This window comes from Pan troglodytes, chromosome 11, assembly GCF_028858775.2.
Source record: "Pan troglodytes isolate AG18354 chromosome 11, NHGRI_mPanTro3-v2.0_pri, whole genome shotgun sequence".
Classification (NCBI taxonomy): domain Eukaryota; kingdom Metazoa; phylum Chordata; class Mammalia; order Primates; family Hominidae; genus Pan; species Pan troglodytes.
In genome coordinates, this window is record NC_072409.2 from 44,371,608 (window position 1) to 44,378,730 (window position 7,123).

Sequence of the window (7,123 nt, forward strand, 5' to 3'; positions counted from 1 at the left end):
ATGCTTCCTGAAATATTAATAATGTCACACACCGGGTATCATACTAATTAATGCAAAATTTTATAATGTGCATAGTATTTCAAATGAACGTTACATAAAGACATTAAGTAAAGGGACTAATGGAACAAGTTGTTCCAGGAAATTCATTAGCAAAAACTTAATTTGAAAGGATATCCATTAAGATTAGACTTAGATAAAACATTTTTTACCATATTTTAAAATTTGGACTATTTTCTTAAAACATTTTGATGAGAAAAACAATTATCACCATATTAGAATCATGGAATTTTGGAGCAGCTGGGACGCTAGCCCTGGCTATTTTGTATATAAGAAGTTATGAACCATGTCCCAGAGAAGGTCCTGCCTTGTCCCACATGATACAGCATGGAGAGTGACAGAGCATGCTGGTGACAAACTTGGACCAGTCATCACTTTTTTTGTGAAGCTTTCCCTGCCCTCACTCTTTGCTCTTCAGCTATAATGTAATGAAACATGTATACCTGACAGTCTCCCCTGTAGACCATGGGGTCATGAGGATGAGTTATGACTGGTTCACCTCTATGTCTCTAGAGAATGGAAAAGCCAGTATATAGGTACCCTTGTGACACAACTGTCAAACTGAAATGGACCATATTAGACTGAGTTCCTTGAGTCTATTCACGTCTTATTTATCTCTGTATCCTAAAGCCTACCGAAAACATGTCTAATATGGTTTGGATCTGTGTCCCCACCCAAATCTCATGTCAAATTGTGTTCCCCAGTGTTGGAGGTGGGGCCTGTGGGAGATGACTGGATCATAAGGATGGATCCTTCATGAATGGTTTTGCATCATCTCCTTGATGTTGTGGTAGAGTTCTCATGATATCTGGTTGTTTAAAAGTGTGTAGCATCTCCCCGCCCTTCCTCCTGCTCCTGCTCCCACTTTGCCTTCCACCATGAGGCCTCCCCAAAAGCAGATGCTGCCATGCTTCCTGCACAGCCTGCAGAACCATGAGGCAATCAGACCTCTTTTCTTTAGAAATTACCCAGTTTCATGTATTTCTTTATAGCAATGTGAGAATGGACTAATAAAGATACTTGAAAATGTGGAGGCAGCTTTGGAACTGGGTAATGGGCAGAGGTTGGAAGAGTGGGAAGGGGTCAGAAGACTGGAAGATGAGGGAAAATTTGGAACTTCCTAGAGACTTGTTGAATGGTTGTAACTAAAATGCTGATAGTGATATGGAAAGTGAAGGCCAGGCTGAGGAGGTCTCAGATGGAAATGGGGAATTTACTGGGAACTGGAGCAACAGTCACTTTTGTTAAACCTTGGCAAAGAGCTTGGCTGGATTGTGCCCCTGCCCTAGGTATCTGTGGAACTTTGAACTTGAGAGAGAATTTAGGGTATCTAGTGGAAGAAATTTCTAAGCAGCAAAACATTCAAGAAGTCACCCGGCTGCTTCTAAAAGCCTATGCTCATATGCATGAGCAAAGACATGACCTGAAACTAAAACTTATATTTAAAAGGGAAGCAGAGCATAGAAGTTTGGAAAATTTGCAGCCTGGCCATGTGGTAGAAAAGAAAAGTCCATTTACAGGAGAGCAATTCAAGCAGGCTGCAGAAATTTGCACAACGAAAAGGAAGGCAAGTGCTGATAGCCAAGACAATGGGAAAAACGCCTTGAAGGCATTTCAGAGACCTTCCAGGTAGCCCCTCCCAACACAGGCTCAGAGGCCTAGGAGGAAAGGATGGTTCTGTGGGCTATGCCCAGGGCCCTGCTGCCCTGTGCAGCCCCAGGACACTGCTCCCTGCACCCCAGCAGCTCCAGCTGTAGCTAAAATGGGCCCAAGTACAGTTGAGGACACTGCTTAAGAGGGTGCAGGCCGTAAGCCTTGGTGTCTCCCATGTGGTGTTAAGCCTGCAGGTGCACAGAATGCAAGAGCTGAAGCTTGGGAACCTCCACCTAGATTTCAGAGGATATATGGAAAAACCTGAATGTCCAGGCCAAAGCCTGCTGCAGGGGCAGAGCCCTCATGGAGAACTGCTACCAGGGCAGCACAGAGGGGAAATGTGGGGTTGGACCCCCCACACAGAGTCCCCACTGGGGCACTGCCTAGTGCAGCTGTGAGAAGAAGGCCACTGTCCTCCAGAGCCTGGAATGACAAAGTCTCCAGCAGCTTGCACCCTGTGTCTGGAAAAGCCATAGGCACTCAATGCCAGCCCATGAGAGCAGCCTTAAGAGATGAACCCTGCAAAGCTACAGGAGCCGAGCTGCCCAAGGCCTTGGTAGCCCCCCCTTTGCAACAGTGTTCCCATGGAGTATTTTGGAGCTTTAAGGTTGAATGAGTGCCCTGCTGGGTCTCAGACTTGCATGGAGCTTGTAGCCCCTTTCTTTTGGCTGATTTCTCCTTTTTGGAATGGGAGTATTTACCCCATGCCTATATCCCCATTGTATCTTAGAAGTAACTAATCTGGTTTTGATTTTACAGGCTCATAGGTGGAAGGTACTAGCCTTGTCTCTGATAAGACTTTGGACTTTTGAGTTAGTGCTGGAATGAGTAAAGACTTTGGGGGTACTGTTGGAAAGGCATAAGCGTATTTTGCAACGTGAGAAGGACATGAGATTTGGAGGGGCCAGAAGTGGAATTATATGGTTTGGATCTGCGTCCCCACTGAACTCTCATGTGGAATTGTAATCCCCAATGTTGAAGGTGGGGCTTGGTGGGAGGTAACTGGATCATGGGTGGGGGCAGAGTTCTCATGAATGGTTTAGCATGATCCCCCTTTGGTACTGTATAGTGAGTGAGTTCTCATGGGATTCAGCTGTTTAAAAGTGTGTAGCACCTCCCCCTGCCTTCCTCCTGCTTCTGTCATGTAAGATGCCTGCTCTTGCTTTGCCTTCTGCCATGAGTAAAAGCTCCCTGAGGCTTTCCCAGAAGCCGATGCTGCCATGCTTCCTGTACACCTGCAGAACCGTGACCCAATTAAACCTCTTTTCTTTATAAATTACTCAGTCTCTGGTATTCCTTTATAGCAATGGGAGAACAGACTAACACAATGACTATTTAAAAAGTATATGTTGAGTTAATTGTACTCTTCTGGGTTACAATTATGGACTACTTTAAAGACTTATTTCTAACTAATCCTTCAGAAACTTTAAGTTGTAAGGAACCTCAGAAGTTCCTCTTGGAGAATCCTAACCAAATGTGAGCACACTCTCCACAATATCTTTGTCTAAACAGTAACAGTGACATCATTACACAGCTCTGGTAGCCAGAAAGCTTTTTATAATATTACCACTCTGTAATTTCTACCCACTGGTCCTATTTCTGCTCACACAGAACAATACACCCTTTCTTCCATATATCTAAAGCTAGTGATCATGCTCCCCTCACTTCTGATATATAGCTTCCCAGATGATACATCAGCAGTTCCCTTTACCTTTTGTCATAAGTAATGTTTCTAGATCTCCTCATCAGCTTGGATGCTCTTTTCTATATATACACTCTATAGTTATTAATATTCTAGTGCCCAGAACTGAAGTCTAGTCCCCAGATGTGGAACAATCATCAAAAATCAAAACAAAACCTGTCACCTTCCTTATCTGAAAAGTTTATGTGGCTTATTATCACATTAGCATTTTCAGCAATCTCAAGACACATCAGGATACAACAACAGTCAAAGAATAAAGCTGGTCCATATATTTTGATGCTAAAAAAGATATTCATTAGGGATAATTAAACATATATGAAAGTTTAAAGTGAAATAAATGGTATAGAATGAAAAATAAAAGTCTCCACCTTCTATCCCCCCAAGCCAAGTTTTATCCCACAGAAGTAGACCATTTAAACTCTCACTTTAGTTATTCTGGGGCTGGGGGTAATAATCACTATACTTAGACCTCCGGTTCCTATGCTACCGTCTTTAAACCATACTACTGAATTCCTGATTTAAAGATGAGGAAACTGCCTCATTTACCATACTTTCCATCATGCCAACCTTCCCCTATTTAATACATCAAAATATTTGTCTTCTGATTATCTCTGTAATTTTAAATTCTGATTATCTTTGTAAATTTTAAAGGTGAATATCCTCTAACCAATCTCTTGTTCTATCAATTTTAAACAGTATCTTGATTCCCTCTATGTAAATTAGTTAACTTACACTACTGTCCACTTTATTTTCCCCTCCACTTTCAAGTTCTGCCAACCATACCATTTTTAGATGAAGATTTTTAACTTTTAAATTTCAGTTAATCTATAATTTCCTCAAGCTTTGTCTGTAGGCTTATTCTAAATGTGAGACAAAATACAATTGTTATCACTATCATATATAATACATATACACATATAATCTGTGAACACATACTTTTTTTTTAACCATCTTGTATCACCAAACTATGTGACGCTTTAAGTAAGACATTGCAAGCATAAGTGTCAAATGGATTATCTTTTCTTTCACTCCAACAGTTGCTTAAAATAAAGGCATATTTTGTTTTGTTGTAAATTTGGACAGTATGTTTCTTATATAGACTTTCCTGGGTTTTTTGTTTGTTTGTGAGACAGAGTCTCATTCTATTGCCCAGGCTGGAGTGCAGTAGCACAATCTCGGCTCACTGCAACTTCTACCTCCTGGGTTCAAGTGATTCTCCTACCTCAGCCTCCCGAGTAGCTGGGACTATAGGCATGTGCTACCATGCCCAGATAATTTTTTTTGTATTTTTACAGAGATGGGGTTTTGCCATGTTGGCCAGGCTGGTCTCGAACTCCTGACCTCAGGTGATTTACCCGCCTGGGCCTCCCAAAATGTCCTGGGTTTTTAATAGCTTTTTTGTTTGTTTTTTGAGACAGAGTCTTGCTCTGTCCCCCAGGCAGGAGTACAGTGGCACAATCTCGGCTCACTGCAACTTCCCCCTCCAGGTTCATGCAATTCTCCTGCCTCAGCCCTCCGAGTAGCTGGGATTACAGGTGCATGCCACTACACCCGGTTAATTTTTGTATTTTTTTTTTTCAGTAGAGATGGGATTTCACCATGTTGGCCAGGCTGGTCTCGAACTCCTGACTTCAAGTGATCCGCCCGCCTCAGCCTCCCAAAGTGTTGGGATTACAGGTGTGAGCCACCGCGCCTGGCCCAATAGCTTTTTTCTTACTGACTAAAGTAATATATATCTTCACCACAGCTTCTTAATCATACTATCATAATCATACTACCTACTTGCTTTTTGAAGATATTTTTCTTCTGAGATCTTTGGATTCCTACTCCAAAGAGGAGTTTGTGCAGATCGGTACTCAACCAAACACCTTGGGCCAGCAAAGCCTTGAGGGCCCTCTGCACCTTCCTGTGCTGCTCTCACATCTCCAGGACCTGACTCTGCAAATTCTAGCCACCTTGGCCACACTGAACTCTGCTCTCTGCACAGCTCTGGGAAAGCTCTGTCTTAGTCCCCCTCCCTGCACTGAAGCCTGGAAACTGCCCCCAGGGAGACAGCTGGTGCAAAGGTAAACTCACTGTGTTTGTTTCTCTTCTCTCAGAGATCTAGGTCCTCAGCTGCTTTCTTTCCAAAATCCAAAAGACATTTTATTATATATGCTGTCCAGTTTTCTAGTTGTTTTAGGCAGAAGGGTATTAATAAATATCTAATTTCTCTTATTTCATCTTGGTTGGAAGTGAAAATCCCCTCTGGCCATCTTCAAATAACTCAAATCCAGGGGAACTGTGAAATAGTGCCTAATATGCATTACCTTTGCATAAAAACATTCATTTATAGTCCAACTGTATATAACTGCTGATCAAAAATTATATTTCAAATATGTTAAACTATATTTTAGAATCAGAAATTCTGTGTTTGAGTCTTGACTCTGTTCACTGTCAGCTATATGAACCATTCTGAGCTTCAATTTCTTCTATAAAATGAGGACTATAATATTTACTCTTTTTGGTTGTTGTGAGGATGAAGAAAGGGGTGTGTGTGTGTGTTCCTACCACAACACCTGGCTTTTAAGTATTCAATAAATATTTGTTATCTTACTTTGCAAACCAGTATCCGCAATATCTTTTTGCTTTTTCCCTTCTTAGTCTGTACTCACTTCATTTCCCATCTTTATAAGAATTTGTAAAGGATTCTATTCATACCTCTCCAACACTCCTGTTAATAGTTAGTAATGGGCTGCATGCAGTGGTTCATACCTGTAATCCCAGCACTTTGGGAAGCTGAGGTGGGCAGATCGTTTGAGCCCAGGAGTTCAAAACCAGTTTGGGCAAGATGGCAAAACCCTGTCTCTACAAAAAAATTAAAAAAAAAATTAGCCAGGCATGGTAGCACATGTCTGTAGTCCCAGCTACTTGGGAGGCTGAGGTGGGAGGATTACCTGATCCTAGGAGGTTGAGGCTGCAACCTCGGTGAGCTGTAATCGCGTCACTGCACTCTAGCCTCAAAAACAAAAAAGAAACAAAATGTTAGTAATGGCTAAGCTCCTTTGACTTAAAAAACATTATTTTCATTCACAACTGAACTTATATCATATGCCTGGCTGTAGAATCAGGAGAGAAGGGTTTGAATAATAACCCTGTCATTTCACTGCAAAATCGCATATTATTTATTTCTATTTCCTGTTGTCAATGACAGATTTTTTCTCACTCAGTCCTACAGTTTCCTTTTATCCCTAAAAGCACTCAAATGACTCAACTGTTTAGAATTAGCCACACACTCACTAATTAGTACCGAATACTTAAAACGTAAGTGCAGGAATGGACTATTACTCATACTGTTAAGAACAGTAGAACACAAAGAATGTCCTACTTCATAAAAGTCATTTCACACAAGAGACTAGGTTCTGAGATGGACTGAAGAATTCTTAGGTCACTACTTTCCTTTCTATTTCTCAGACACATGGTGTTCTGCCAAAATCTACATGTGTATTTTCTGGACAAATTTGTGGGGAACTACATTAAGCAGTGCCTGGGAGGTCAGAAGTGGTATAATCCTTCCCAGACTCTCACAGCACTAGCTCTCTAACTCTGGAATGCACCAGGATTACGCAGGGTGCTTGTGAAAATGCAAATCTGGAGTGCAATAATCTGTATCAATTCACACTCTAGGTCATTCTGGCGTAACAGGCCCTCTGCTCACACTTAAATATTGTC

At 41.6% G+C, this 7,123-nt stretch overlaps 1 protein-coding gene across 7 annotated transcripts in view; it reads right to left on the reverse strand.

Moving 5' to 3' along the window:
* Positions 1 to 7,123, reverse strand: part of PTPDC1 (protein tyrosine phosphatase domain containing 1) — a 79,068-nt gene that overhangs the window by 46,334 nt on the left and 25,611 nt on the right. Inside the window, exons 2-3 of one of the 7 annotated variants that reach the window (XM_063787659.1) lie at positions 6,349 to 6,405; positions 6,167 to 6,259 (exon numbers count right to left, since the gene is read on the reverse strand). The exons of 5 other annotated variants lie outside the window; for them this stretch is intronic. The gene's annotated coding sequence lies outside the window, so the exon portion shown is untranslated. Of the gene's footprint in view, positions 1 to 6,166; positions 6,260 to 6,348; positions 6,411 to 7,123 lie in introns of all 7 variants that reach the window. One more of the 7 variants, XM_063787658.1, reaches the window with a different exon arrangement.